The sequence below is a fragment of the Amblyomma maculatum genome, chromosome 1 (genome assembly GCF_055883805.1).
Source record: "Amblyomma maculatum isolate TAMU_Amacu chromosome 1, ASM5588380v1, whole genome shotgun sequence".
Classification (NCBI taxonomy): domain Eukaryota; kingdom Metazoa; phylum Arthropoda; class Arachnida; order Ixodida; family Ixodidae; genus Amblyomma; species Amblyomma maculatum.
In genome coordinates, this window is record NC_139344.1 from 469,792,195 (window position 1) to 469,807,024 (window position 14,830).

Below are 14,830 nucleotides of genomic sequence, written 5' to 3' on the forward strand. Positions count from 1 at the left end.
GGCTCCTTGGCTGAATACAAGTACCTTCGCACTTGTATTCAGAACTCGAGCGTAACCACTGAGCCATCACGCTTTATACGCTTGAGATTCGGATATCAATTTTGTAGACATTTTGCGGAATCCTTGTGGATTGTGGGCGAATGTTCTACTTATCATGGGTCCCGAAAGCGATAGCGCGCATGCATAGGCGGAATTTCTCGCCGTTCTTCCTAAGGCTCAATAGGCCTCACTCTGGAAGCGACGGACCAACTGAGCATAAGCATTAAAAACAGTTGAGCAGAGGCAATTTACGAGACTTTTGTGGCCACAGGCCGACAAAAACGACCTTGCTTTTGAGATGTGTGTTAGCGAGGTAAGCACACCTTCGAGAAAAAGTGGAGAGGCCACGCGCTTTGAAAAGTCTGCACGTCCGCCTTTTCTGACGGTGAAGCGGTTATTTCTGTTTAAGGTACTCTCCTAAATGTACTTGCCATCTTTCCCAAACAATTTTGTCTGGCGCATTGTTTTGCACAAAATAAAAAAAAGCAATCGTAGCGGTTTGCTCGAAGCTGTACGTGTTGGTTCAATGCTGGGAACTAAAGCTGGAACGTGAAACCGAAGGAGGTTCTTGCCGCTATCAGCCTCTCTCGCCTCCCTGCCGTTCACCGGTAGTCTGCGCAGAGCGTGCGCAAGCCAACAGCGCATGTGAGACGCGCCAGCACAGTCGGTGGGAAACAGACGGAGGAAGAGGGTGGATGTTTACTCTGCGGGCGCGTTGAGGCCAAATTACAAGCGCCGAGGAGCGCGTTTCATCGTACTGGGTGCGCCGCTTTCGAGCTCGCGCGATGTCGACAATCGCCGAACCTTTCGCTTTCGCCGTAGTCCCTTTATGTTCTCTCTCCGAGTGCGTTTTTTTTTTCGTTTTTTCTTCTAGATATATAATCTCGCTATTACTGCCTGTAATATATAGATATTGATGCTTATTCGCTTATTTAGTCGAGTTTGCATTTTTCCTCCTTTTCGCGTTTCAGGGTTTGAACTGTTGTCATATTACTTTTATGGATTCCGTTACGCGTGTTTTTACGTTGCGTTTCTTCGTGACAGCAAATAAATGCTTATTGTAGCGCCCGAGCAAGAAGCGCGATCGCTTTGACAAAGACGGCGACGCTGCTGCCGTGACTCGCACGCGTGCGCTGTTCCGCTGCTGTTGTGCTGCACTGTGCAGTTGCCCCGACTTCGAACCATTCTTTGCTGTGTCTGTCACAGATAGTTTGCAATGTCGAGACAAAACGTTACTGGATGATGATGAGAATGATGAAGACGAAGTGGCGCGCTCATTTGCGTAAGATTAAGAAAAAAGTGCGTCGAACGGAGGGCCCTCATTGCCTAGCTCCTTGGCTGTCTCTCATTGTATTTATCTTTATTCCTCTTTTGTAAATATATTTCTCCCTGTTACAATAATATTGTCACGTCTCGGTAGAACGCCAAGGAGGGCCTAGCGATAGATGGTTTGGATGGTCGACCAGAGCGAGTCTTGCGTTCAAGCTTTTTTCTCTTCCAGGCTCGCGCTTGTCGTCTCATATGTCATCTTTTGCTTCGCCTTCTATGCGTCATTTGTCCCCCCCCCCTCAGGAAGCATCGTCTCGATGAGGTCGTGGGCGATTCACAAATGCCGTAGAATCTTCAGATCTGCGTGGTGCGCTACGCCTTGTACCAGGGCCTTATTGAAGTGGCCGTAATTACTTGCGCAACAAAATTATGTAAGGTGTTTTAATGATTTCGAAAGCTGGGGTATAGTGGAGAATGCGTAGTAAAAGTTTAAACAATGTTTAAACTATTTTTACTTTCCTAAGAAATGTTCAATGTTCGCTGTTTTCTTTAAATTAGCGCGATCGTATTTGTGTATTGAAAAGTTATATAAATATAAGCTTTAGCTGTTTAATACATAACTATGCTGAGAACATAGTGTGGATTTTTTGCTGCTCTGCCATAAACATTTTTTGAAATAATTAGGTCTGCAAAGTAGAAAAATTTCTTTTCTTCGGCCGATTTTGTGAAAATTTATAAAAACCTCTACATCACCTTGAAAAGCGAAAAATAACTGAATACAAATAAAAACATGCATATATTTAGTCCGATAATTTTCAATTAACTGTAAGATATTTTGCGTAATTCAAAACCAAAGTTGTCCAAAAGAGCAGAGAAGATAAACGCGAAACTCCGCCTCTTCATTATTAATTTCGTGTGGCCGGAAAAATATTTTGGTAGCAAAACCAATTGCAGATCTCTTCTTTCCATTTATCTGACAATGTTATATAAAGTTTGGAAATTAATATGAAAGGTCGACCGACAATCTTTTTTTTTTTACGTGGAAACATTCTACTATTTTTTTCTACCTTTTCCACCGCCTAGTGCGGTTAGAATTATCGGAACTAATAGGCGGAACAAACTAATTTGTTATTTATTGCCGATATATATGTTGCGCGCCATATAAATGTACCGGGGCTTGTCATGCTCGCAGTCTGCGCGAAAAACTGCCATTTTTTTTCTTTTTTTTACCACCGTGTGAATGCCCAAAACTAAAATGGGAAACTCGAGTCTTCAGGCTTTTCATTTTCCAGGGATTGCGTCTAGAAAGTACACACATCGTATTCGTTCCTTTCTCCAGGTAAACAGACGATGCTGCGCGTAGTTCCTTATAGATGATGCAAAAGCACTAGGACGAAAAACGGCTGAGAAAACGGTCATTTGTTCGATCAACTTGCGGCAAAGTTATATTTCTCGGCAATGAAAAAGCTACATTCTAATCATAATTTAATGTCACATAATCGTGCTATGACAACATGGTTTCGTTTTTTATGCGCGTTCTCACTAACAACTGGATTTGTACTAGAGGTGAAGTAGATCCAGGGATGTAATCGGCGTCCACTACAAGCATATTGGGTCGGGAGTGCTAACCGGCTTCCTGGCCCACATGGCACGCGGCCGACCGTGGGCTGCCAAATGCCCGAGCAACCATTGCCAAACAGGTCGGCATTCAGTTGGGGTTACAAGCTCGGGCCATGGTTGCTGGCTGACTTCTGCCCAACCTAGTACATGGCCGACCATGGGCCGCCCAATGGCCGAGCTACCATGGCCAAATTGGTCGGCGTTCAGTCGGGTGCTCGAGCTTGGGCCTTGCTTGATGGCCGACTTCCGCCCTACCTGGCACATGGCCAACCATGGGCCGTCATTCGACCGAGCCCCGAATGCCAGCAGGTAGGCTGCCGACCACCTGCCGATGACCGGCCATAGGTCGGCAGTCGGCCAGTGCTGCTTGGGTACCATCCCCAGACTAATGGCCTTACAGACCGCCTGAACGAAACGATCGCGGACATGATGGCTATGTAGGTCGACGCTGAACACAAAACCTGGGACACCAACTTGCCGTACGTGATCTTCGCGAATAACACGGCAGTCCAGGCGATGACCAGAGCGACCCCGTTCAAGCTTATGTACGGCAGAAAGCCCACGACGACGCTCGACGCAATGCTGCCGCACTTAACTAACGAGGACATCTTTGACGTCGCCGCCTACCTTCAGCGTGCAGAGGATGCCCGATAACTCGCACGGCTGCGTATTGCAGACCAACAGCGCATTGACACCCGACGATACAACTTACGACGACGCCACGCAGAGTACAATCCAGGAGACCAAGTGTGGGTTTGGACTTCAATTCGCCGCGGTGAACTAAGTGAAAAGTTCATGCGTCGATACTTTGGGCCATACAAAATCCTTCGCCGCGTCGGTCAACTCAACTATGAAGTCATTCTCGACAGTACGACAGCATCACAACAGCGATGCGCGCACCCAGAAATCTTTCATATTGTTCGGCTGAATACTTATTACGCGCGTTAAAGAATACGTGGTGTTTAAACTTTGTAAGGTTTATGTTTCAATTGCTTTGTTTATTTTTGGAACATCGACGCGATGTTTTTTAAGGGAGGAGTAATGCCGCGAAACCTTCAAAACTTTCTTTGGTGTTTTTTAGCTGCCGCCGGCATGCTGGCTTATCACTGTGATTCTGGCACGCATATCAATTGTGTATTCTTCGTTTGTTAATGCTCGATGTCGCGAGACGCACCTTTATCAGTTCCTTTGTCCCGCGAGATGCTCCGAGATCTGTCTCGAAGATTCCGGCCATTCGCGTGTGTTTCTACAATGTTCCAGGTTGTGCTAGTGACAGTTTGCGACGTTATCTAGATGGTTCTGACCCGTCTTTAAATTGATCGTTGACATGCGCGACACGCATCCTTAGTTCGACGATAGACGAGCACGTTTGTTGCTATCGCTGCCGCCGAGTTGCTTAGTTATTTTGCGGGTGCAAGTCAGCCCATTAAAGAGTTTCTTCACTGCACTCCAAGACTCTTCATTTGTGTCATCGACCTTGTAACCATCATGTAATAGTATCATGAAGCCCGCCTGTATAGGGGCTGCTTACGCATCCGTCTCTTCACTAACAACTGGCTTTGGCGGAACACTTTGAGCGTCAGTAACAGATATCCCGAGGCCCTATGTAAGTCCAGATTAACCAAGCTGCGCGCCAGCGTCGCCACTAAACGAACTACGGGGAGACGGGCGCCTGGAAACAGCATCCACATCAGATTAGTAGAGTCGCTGCCTCATTTTGTGTTGGCTGTCGAGCCGAGAACACCGGGCGGAACTACTGGCTATGGTGCGACGAGTCGCGTATGCGGGCCGAAGCAGAAGAGTACCAGGTGCATTGCAGACGGAGTAGACGAGGTCGCACGCTGCAAGCTGCCCAAGGTACTTCTGCCTGTAGGAGGAGTGATGGCGTATGTTGAAAGAACATTCACTCTCGTTGCTGACTTCAGACAAAGGGGAACGCTTTGCTGTGATGCCTAGAGACCTGTGTCAAGCTAAGGCATTAGTCGCCACTAGTTATGCTTTTAATAATCATGAGATGTCAGTTCTAAGAAAGGCAAAGTCAGCTACTAATCAACTATGCATTACCCTAATGCTATACCGTTTAGTGCATGCCATTGAAACTAGCAAAACATCAACCCTTGACATAATTTTCACAATCAAAACGCATAAACCTGATTGTCCCTTAAGGGCTATTGTACCTGTCGATGGTATGTGGGAAAGAACAATTGCTATTTTCCAGCAAGAGAACTTAAAACTACTTGGTTGTAACGACGCTTTCCATGTCCACCCATGTTTTCTGGGAGGGAGCGAGTACCTCCCGAAAGGCGGCGTGAGCATCGTGCATTGCACTAGTACTTAGTGGTCTGTACCTTGCCCATGAAGATACAGCCCTTCTTTTCGCCCTCACTGGAACAAAGGCTCTCAACGTTTTTAGGTATGTCGGTGAATATCTAGTGTTTTGTGATGGCTTCGGTAAGAATAATTGTGACGCAGCTTTGAAGGCCGTACCTTGCTTTCACCGGGCTCTTCAGTCTCTAACGGTTACTCACGAATTTCCTTTGCATGGTTATATGTGATTCTTTGATCTCAGGCTTGATTTTGACTAAGGGCATGTATGCTGGGCCTATGAATCCAGAGGCGACAAGGGGCAACTCACGTTCCAATCGGTGCATTCAAAACTAGTTTTAAAAAACGCCATCTCAAACCTCTGTTTATCAAATGCCCTGGCGAGCATTCACGCAAATTCTACCAACGGTCACAGAGGCCTGCTCTCGTTTGCTCATGTGGGTGAAACAGCAGGATAGTCAGCACACTCCTGACCATCGAGGGGAAAGAAGAAAAAAGTTGTTCGTTCATACCTACATCGCATCACCTATGGGTTGAAATCTGTGGCAGGCCGATACGAAGTGATTGTAGCTATATATCAGCACCCATCAGAGTAAAACAAATATGTCCGGCAATAGAAAAGGAGAGGGAACGGTTGGAAAAAAGGAACGGGTGTGGCATCGCGCACAGGGACAAATTCGTCGCCTGTCGCAAAGGAGTTTTTTACAGAATTCCACTCTCCTGCGGAGCCCGGTGAATTGGCCAGATGGGACGCTGCATAAATAAAAGGTTGCTGGAGCCCAAAAATAATCTAGACAGTAACAAAGAACTTTCTTACCTGATAAGCCACTGCAAGAAGTTTGAAGCCATGAAAAAGAAGGGAATTTGCACCGCCTTATGTAGGAGCACAGATATACTTCACAAGCACTGCGATCAGACAACGCGAGAAATAATGGAAGCCTTACATATAAATCAAGACCCAAAATGTATAAGTAAACCATCTGTCACACTAAATGACAAAAAGATAGCTTTTCTTGGTGGCCTTTGAGTGTCGCACGTGTCTCTGCCTTTTGTTTTATCGACTTCAGTGTGACGTAGAATGCGCACTGTATCTTTCCTTTATAAGCGCCAACTGATGGCATTAAAAGCTTAGTTAAGAGTCAGCGCTCGTCTCATGTCTTTCTCGTTCTTTTCGATTATTGCTCGCGCTGTTTTACAATTATGTAGTGTCTACGTCACTGTGTGCGCGTGAGCGTGCGTGCGGGCTCGTGCTTGTGTGTGTGGGGGGGGGGGGAGCGCGGTAGAAGGGGGTCTAGCCGATCTGGAGCACACCAGACAGCAGCAGGTACGCTTTTTTCTTTTGGTGCCGAAGCAACATTACGCTAGTGGCTGAGCCATTTCGCGAAGCCCCAGGAGCCAAGCTGCGCATGCGCGAGAAGCGAATGACGTCACACGGAGCACAGCTGGATAGCCGCGTCGGAGCCGCCGCCGACTCTTCCGCTGCGCGGGTGAACTGAGGTGCCGCCGCCGCTGCGACATCTGCGCATGTGCCAGGAGGGAGTGACTTCCCACGGTGCACAGCTGGCGCACCTCCGACTCCTCTGCGGTGCGGTGACTCAGAGGTGCCGCCGCCTCCACGTTCGCCGCAGATGTTGCTTCCATAATTATGCTTGGAATGGTCATTGGTCAAACCGCGGCCAACTTTATTTCCCCCCAGGAGAGCGGGAAGGGTGAAAGGAGAGGTGGGCAGGTTGACCAACGGAGTCGCTGCAGTTTTCAACGAGTGATGACTTAGACCTAGCATAGCTTCGGTGCTCGCTAGTTGCGGGTGAAGAGAAAGCGGGGTCTCGCCATCCTTCGAGCTAAACACGAAGCAGTATGCACGCTGCAGCAGCGGAAAGAGCGCTGAAGGTTTATCTGCTTTGCGCAGCACGTTAGAGCCCTGTACTCAGTTTTGTACCTTAAGTTACGCCTGTTATGTGCAATAATTATAGCGATAGAAAACTGTCAATAGTCCATAAACTAAGCAACACGTATAATTTCGCAGCTTCTAATTCTAAACCCCAACTCTGATGCGCCTTTTATAAGTTGTTCTGTCTCGACATTTGATTTTCGCCACTACAAAACTGCATATGTGCGGGTACGCGTGCGTGCAAATAGCATGCCCAGGGGACTCAATTTATTTGCAGCCACTCATACGGTGAGTACTCTTGCATGTTTTCATCACCCTGAGGAAAGGAAATGCATACTCCTGCACACGTGAAGAAACAGACTCGCAACTCGCTGCGTCGATTCGCGTAACCAGCCACCCCACCAAACCACAAGAAAAAAAAAACAAAGAAAAAAACAATTCCAACTGCAGAGAATTGGCGCTCACTACATACTGCGTATCGCGCCTTTTGACTGAGAAGCGCACCTCTCCCAAGTGAAAAGAAATAAGAAATCGCACAAGGCACTTGTGTGTGACTTATAGGTTACGTCACCCATGTAATCACGTGATATACCCAGGACCTACAAGAATATCTGCGCGCTCGGCTCCAGCTAAACCGGTTGCCATGGTAAGGGAGCATGCCCAGCAGCGGCCTTTTGTTACACCGGCAAAATGAGCAAGCCTATCGCAGTGCATCTCAGCTTCTAGGTATGCTAAGTTTCTGCTATAAAACAAGGAGGGCAGGCAGGTAGGCAGGGTAGCCTGTAAGGAGCTGATGAGGTGGCAGCCAGCGCTTTTTTTAATCGATATTTATTGCCTCAGGGCATCAGCAGGGAATCAGATGAAGGATAAAGAAATGATTAAATGAATGGAAAAAGGTCGGCGGATTATATGAAGTCCAGGATTGAGCGATGATGAGGTCCCTGCGTCCAAGCAACATATGAAACAGGATTGGTTGCTGAAAAGCCAGCTATCCCCAGGTGCCGGATTCGTTTTGGTTTGAGGGCTGGGCAGCCCCACAGCATGCGGTGGATTTCGGCCTCGACATCTTCGTTTTTACAGATCGGGCACCCTGGGCGGGGGTATAAGTGTTGGAAGTATGACCACGTCCTAGTGACAGCTGATATGAGGGCAACACTGACCCGGATCCTCCTAAGCGCAACCTCCTCTGCACGGGTGAAACCGCGGGGAAGCGATACCACACACGGAGGGATAAGTGCACGTGTGCGGTGCCGGAGGTGTTCCTTTTTTGATAAAAGGAGGGTAGCGTCGTCCACTTCAAGGAATCCTGGGATTGAGGCGCCTTGGTTCACAAGGCAAGTCGGTAAATCTGCTTGACTTTGCGACGGCAGCAGGCCCCGTAAGGCCCACTCAGTGCGTACTGACTGCGGGATGTGCGCCGCAAGCTCGTGGACGTCTTGGCATATTTTAGGACAACGGCTGAAACACCAGAGCAAACGAACTGCTTGAAGTGCGTCAGTGCGGATGACAATGCGGGCTGCAGGGAGCATGGTTATGGTAGCCATGGAGCAGAGTGCCTCCTGAAGCGCCGAAAGATGTAAGTGGTTCCGAAAGTTGAAACTAGAGGTCTGATTCAGGCTAAGTTTCCCTGGACAATAGACTGCTGTTTTTGCTTCACAGCCTTGTAGGCTTGCATCCACGTACACTGCAATGGACCTATGTGGCAGGTGAGTATTTTGCTTTGAAATGTTTTGCCGAAAGGACGATGCCGAGTTGGCAGATGTTGGACTGCGAATATCAGATGGCTTGTTGTCTCCTAACTGCACAAATTTTCAGGGAGGGAGAACTGGCGCAGGTGGCTGCAGATAAATGTGTGACGCTGCATACGCCCTCGGTGCTTGCGTGCAAAGTGGCCTGTTCATCGATGGTGTAGAGCTGCGCATTCTTGTCGAGGGTAAATTCGGCCAGCATACGGGACGATCGGAAAAGCGCAATGCAGCATGTTAGGCTGGATTCTGCAGGGACACGCTGGATGCGGATAGATTGTCACTGCGCTATTGGAAAGTGAAACATATTCAGGAGAGAGATTTGTCGCTATGTAATAAAAACAATCCCCTTCATGGATCACTGCCTTGTGGCGGAGGGGCTTGCGAAACTCGATAAAGTCGTGAGCTCTGCTGTGTGTGATTCACTGGAGAAGGTAATGGCAACCCACTCCAGTATTTAATGGCAAAAAAACCACATGGCCAGTCACAACAGCATTAATAATAGGTCGCCGGAAGATGAGCCCCCCAGGTTGGAAGGCGTCCCACATGTTACTGGGGATGAACAAAGGGCGATCCCCAGTAGCTCCAGGACGAATGAAGCGGCTGGACTAAAACCAAAAGGACGCTCAGTTGTGGATGTGTGGGGAAGCTACCGGAAAGTCCAATGTTGCAAGGAGATATATCACATAGCAACATGGAATGTAAGATCTATGACGCAAGGTAAACTGGATATCGTCAAGCGAGAAATGGACAGATTGAACATTGATATCTTGGGTATCAGCGAGCTCAAATGGACCGGAATGGGAGAATTTAATTCCGGCGACCATTGTGTCTTTTTTGTGGGCACGAATCCAGGAGAAGGAATGGGGTCGCTTTATAGTAAACAGAAGAATGGGCAAAGCAGTGCTAGGGTACAACCCCCAAAACGACCGAATGATTTAACTTCGGATCCAAGGTTACCCTTTCAATAAAACAGTTATCCAAGTTTATATACCAACCACAACTACTGTAGAGGCTGATGTTGAGAGATTTTATGCTTACCTGCAATGCCTTTTGGACCACATTCCATTATCAGACGTCCATTTTCTCATAGGAGACTGGAATGCTAAGGTGGGGAGTGACGAAATATTCGGAATTACAGGCAAGTTCGGTCTTGGTGATCCAAATGAATCTGGGCACAGGCTAGTAGAGTTTTGTCAAGAAAATAGCCTGACCATGACGAATACTCACTTTCAACAGCACGAGAGCCGCCTGTACACATGGACTTCACCGGATGATCTGAACGAATACTCACTTTCAACAGCACGAGAGCCGCCTGCACACATGGACTTCACCGGATGATCTGTACAGGAATCAGACTGATTACATTCTTTGCAGGCAGATATGGAGAAGCGCTAAACAAGCAGTAAAGACAAGGTCTGGGGCCAATTGTGGCATCAATCATCACCTTCTTGTTGCCAAATTTAAGCTTCGATTGAGAAAAACGCAGAAAACTAGAAGGCCTTTCAGGTATAATCTGGGTCAAATTCCAACAGAATATGCCGTGGAAGTGAGGAATCGATTTCAAGAATTAGATCTAGAAGACAGAGAGTCCGAAGGGATGTGGACTGATGTCCGTGATATAATACAAGAAGTTGCTTCTAAGGTAGTTCTAAAGCAAAAGAAATGCAAGAAAGCCAAATGGTTATCTGAAGAGGCTTTGCAAATAGCTGAGGAAAGGAGGATGGCAAATGTTATGAAGAAAAGAGGCAGATACAAGATTCCTTGTTCGTCCTTTATCACGCCCAGCGTGATAAAGGACAAACAAGGCAGGGACCCCACATTAGACTGCCAACCAAGATCCGTATAACTCGTGCTATGATCTTTCCAGTTGTGATGTACGGATGCAAGTGTTGGACTGGTGAAGAAGGCTGACCGCCGAAGAATTGACGCGTTTGAATTGTGGTGTTGGCGGAGAATCTTGACAGTCCCTTGGACGGCCAGAAGATCAAATTAGTCGATATTGTCGACCATAAACCGTGACTGCTCATTGGAGGGTCAAATTCTAAAGTTAAAACTCAGTTACTTTGGTCATCTGATGAGAAGAGAGGAGTCGCTGTATAAAGATTTGATGTTGGGAAAGGCTGAGGGTCACCGGAGAAGGGTACACTGTAAAAACAAAAACACCTTTTTGGGCATTTGTCTGATTCAAAACACCCTTACACCCTGAGTCTAGGGTGTTCGTGCCACTGGAAATCACCTCTTGCATGCCAAAAGGGTGCTTTGGTTGGAGAATATGCCTTAGGGTGTTACGGGCAAGCAATATCACCTAACATGCCGGGGGTATATGGCTGCGTAACTTCGTAGCGTTTTATACACAAGCGGCGCTGCTAATATAACCTAACACCTAAATAAAGAACCAAAAGTAACGCTAAAATTAAAATTACACACGAGTGCTTTCTAAAAATTAAACAAAAACAAACAAAATTTCACCGCCAGGAGGCCGCCGGTAGTTACGAACGCTCTTTTCAAATTTCACAATATGGCCGTTAGCATTGTGGGGTGCGTTTCGACCACGTTTCGGCGAATGCTGAATGTGCTTCTTCGATTGTGTACCCTCGTGAAATGTGTTGCATTTCCCATGCATATGTGTTACAGAAGTGTATACGCTTGTGAAGTGCCTTATACATGTGGTGTTTAACGCAAACGGGCATTTATCGTGTCGGCAAGTGTCCGGGCTTCTTTTTGCTTTGCTCAGGCCGAAGGAGTGCTGCACTGCTTTATGTTTGAGATGTTCGAAAGAAGAAGGCATGGACGATTTTTTTTTTCTGCGTGACTAAGAGGTATATGCGCCGACTACATTGCACTCGCGCTGAAATCGCACTGGTTGGTTCGGTGCCGGTGATACGAAGGCGGACAGCGTACTTTGCAGCTGACGCAATCGTCTGTAAAGGTAAGCCTATTCTCACGCATATTGCGCTTTGTGGGAACAGTGTCCTACCGGATTGCTGCATTCTGTGTCTTTTTTGTGCCGGAACGCTCCAGAATGTGCTGAAATGAAAACGTGAGACGCGCTTGTTTTCACCTGGCTGCCAAAATGACATGGCACATGTGGTAGATGTCGCGACGAGTTACGCAGATTTCGCGCAAGAACATCAGTCTCAACTTTCTTGAACAGAAATAATGTATGTGCTACGTTTCCTTGCATTTTGTACGCGCAGGAGGTTCACGAAACGATTTTTGTTTCTTGACAGTTTGATACTTGCGCTCAGTTCGCAACGACTCGGTTTTGTTCTACCGTTTCCGTTCGTGCGGCAAGGTCATGTTGGCGTATTACCTTAATTCTCCTAGCACTCTCGACTCCCCCCTCCTCCCTTATCTCTTACACTTCGCACTCGCTCTCCTGAAACCTCTTTCATGCTTCGTCATCTTCTTTCACTCGGAGCGTTGCGACCCCCCCCCCCCCCTTTTTTTTTTATTTACTCAGAGCATAGGCGCGCACCGTCCTGCTGCTCGGGGAGCGTCCTCCCGCAGCCCTTCTGTTTAAACTTTTTGTTCGAGGAGGCTATGTTCCTTCTCGGCGGCCGTTCAGCGCGGCACGCCTCTGCGCTCGTGCTCTCGGCATCGAAGTGCGCTGGTCGGCCGGCTTGGTTGCATAATAGTTTATTCCAAACTGCGTAAACTATATGCCGCTATCACCAGCCTATGTTAACTTCCCCGCGTCTGGATTTGAATTTTTTAATCACAATGGGAGCATTTTTCATTTTACGGGGACCATATTTTGCGGTTGCACGGAGTGTGAAGTTGCATTTTTATTATGCTGCTTTTGTTATGGCGTTTACTTTCGCTCTCGAAGTATCATTTAGGTACGTATTTTATTTTCAGCAAGACTTCAATTAAGGCACTTGTACACGTGCTAAGTCAGCTGATGTGGTTCAAACCATCCAGTTTTCACTATTTTTGTGGTCACATTTCAACATAACTGTTTGACCGCATTACTTGATTTTTGTAGTGTCTTTAGACTAGAATAAATGGATATTCGATACTGATGCCTCAGCATTCAAGTAGAGGTCGACAGCTTGAATTCTGTGGCCAAATATTTTATCGGATGTTGCTATTACAGAGTTTGATTTTGACCAGATGTTCACTTTTTTTTTTTGTCTTTTGCTTAAATATGCATATGAAACGGTTATCATAGCCTTAGTCGCATATGTTTACCTTCTTTGTTCATCACAGTGCCAAATTTGTGACTTACTGTTATTAAACAATTTGTAATGTATGTGTTGAAAGCAGTTTACTGATTTAAAGGGCCCAGAAAACAATTTGACTTTCATATGCTAACGATGCATTACTGTAGATTGTCTCTAAGAATTGAAGCCTACTTTTTAAAGCTGAGCGGGGACCCTGAGTTTAGAGATATGTTACATATTTTATTGCCATTCAGCCGTGTGCCAAGTTGAGGGAAGGAGGATCATAATTTTTGCTTTGTTATTTTTTATATTAGACTTTCCATATTATTGCTTGCAGTTTGGCGATTAGTGGCAAAATACTGATGGTTTTTGCAGTTTTCTAACCTTAGTAAATATTTGTATTTCCTGTTTGCTAATGCCAGTTTTTTTTTTTTTTTTCAGATATGTACAAAGGCATCAATTGCCTTAGCTTTTGTACAATTATTTTTAATATTCAGTTACTTGAAACACTGAGTAAAATGAATTCTTTATGGCTACCATTCACACAAACTTGCAGTTCTTACATGACGTCAACATGCTGATCAAGAAGGACGGCAAAGAGGCAGTTGAAATTGGCCTTAACAAGACACTTGCCTTGGTTTTGAAGGACACCATTCGTGCAAGAAAAATGGACATTGCCCGGGTGCTCGAAGTATGTTCTGAGGGAATGCGTCAAAGGAGAAAGAAGCGTAAGTATTAAGCTGTTTCCTTCTGTTTGCTGCATGTGCTATTTAATTGGCAGTTTTTCGCTAAATGCCTACATTTTTGCCATTTTGCATTTCCTTATAGATATACTAAAAACATGGCTGAGCATCAGAAAGAATAATAAAACCATAACTAGCCTGTGCATTTCTTCAAATGTAACAATTTTCGCATTAGCTAAATTTAAATTACCTATTGTTCTTCTCCATTGTAATGGTGCAGCCTTTTCGAATTTTTTCAACTAGTAGCAGAGAATTAGGTAATACCTGATTCAAATCTTCACAAGCTTTGCTAATTTTTGCTGTCAGATGTTTGGCTTTCATTTTGCGTGCCTCTACATGTTTTCAGTTTTGTTTATTTGCCTTCCTAAATTAGACAATAAATTATCGCCTCAAAACTCGGCTGTCTCTTTTTACCTGCAAGGAGGTACACCATTGTTGTGTTGCTTATTTCTATTGTAGATGTACAGACAGTATGCATTCTGCAACTCTTGGCAAACATTGGGAACCAGCCGGGAGCTCTGGATGTTGTTTGTATCATTTGTAAGTTTTCTCTTTGTCATTTGAATATTCAGGAAGCCTACTTGAAACCGACATTATTAGCGAATTTTCTTTGTTTCTAAAATGGCTTACAGTCTAACTTGTAATATGTATTAGTGATTCATAATTCAAATAGAAATACTACACAAGTTTCATCACAACTGTGAATTCTTTGCTGTGAAAGGATTATTTGCACTGTAAGTACAATCAAAAGCACTTTTAAGAGACTCCTGCCATCACATGCTTACCACGTTGTATTGCATACAACAGTCACCTGATGAAGCACTGGTAATGTCAAGATTGGTGCAGTGTGCCATTTGACTAAGCACTTGCAGGCCGCTTGGTGGGGTTTAGCATTTGCTGGAAAGGGATCTCTCAACCTGCTCATGCATGCTAGTATCTAACATGTTCCTAATGTCTAGAATATATAATCTGAGACAGCTTCAAAAGAAATATTTGCCACATTGTCTTATCCTACAGGCTTCTGAAGGT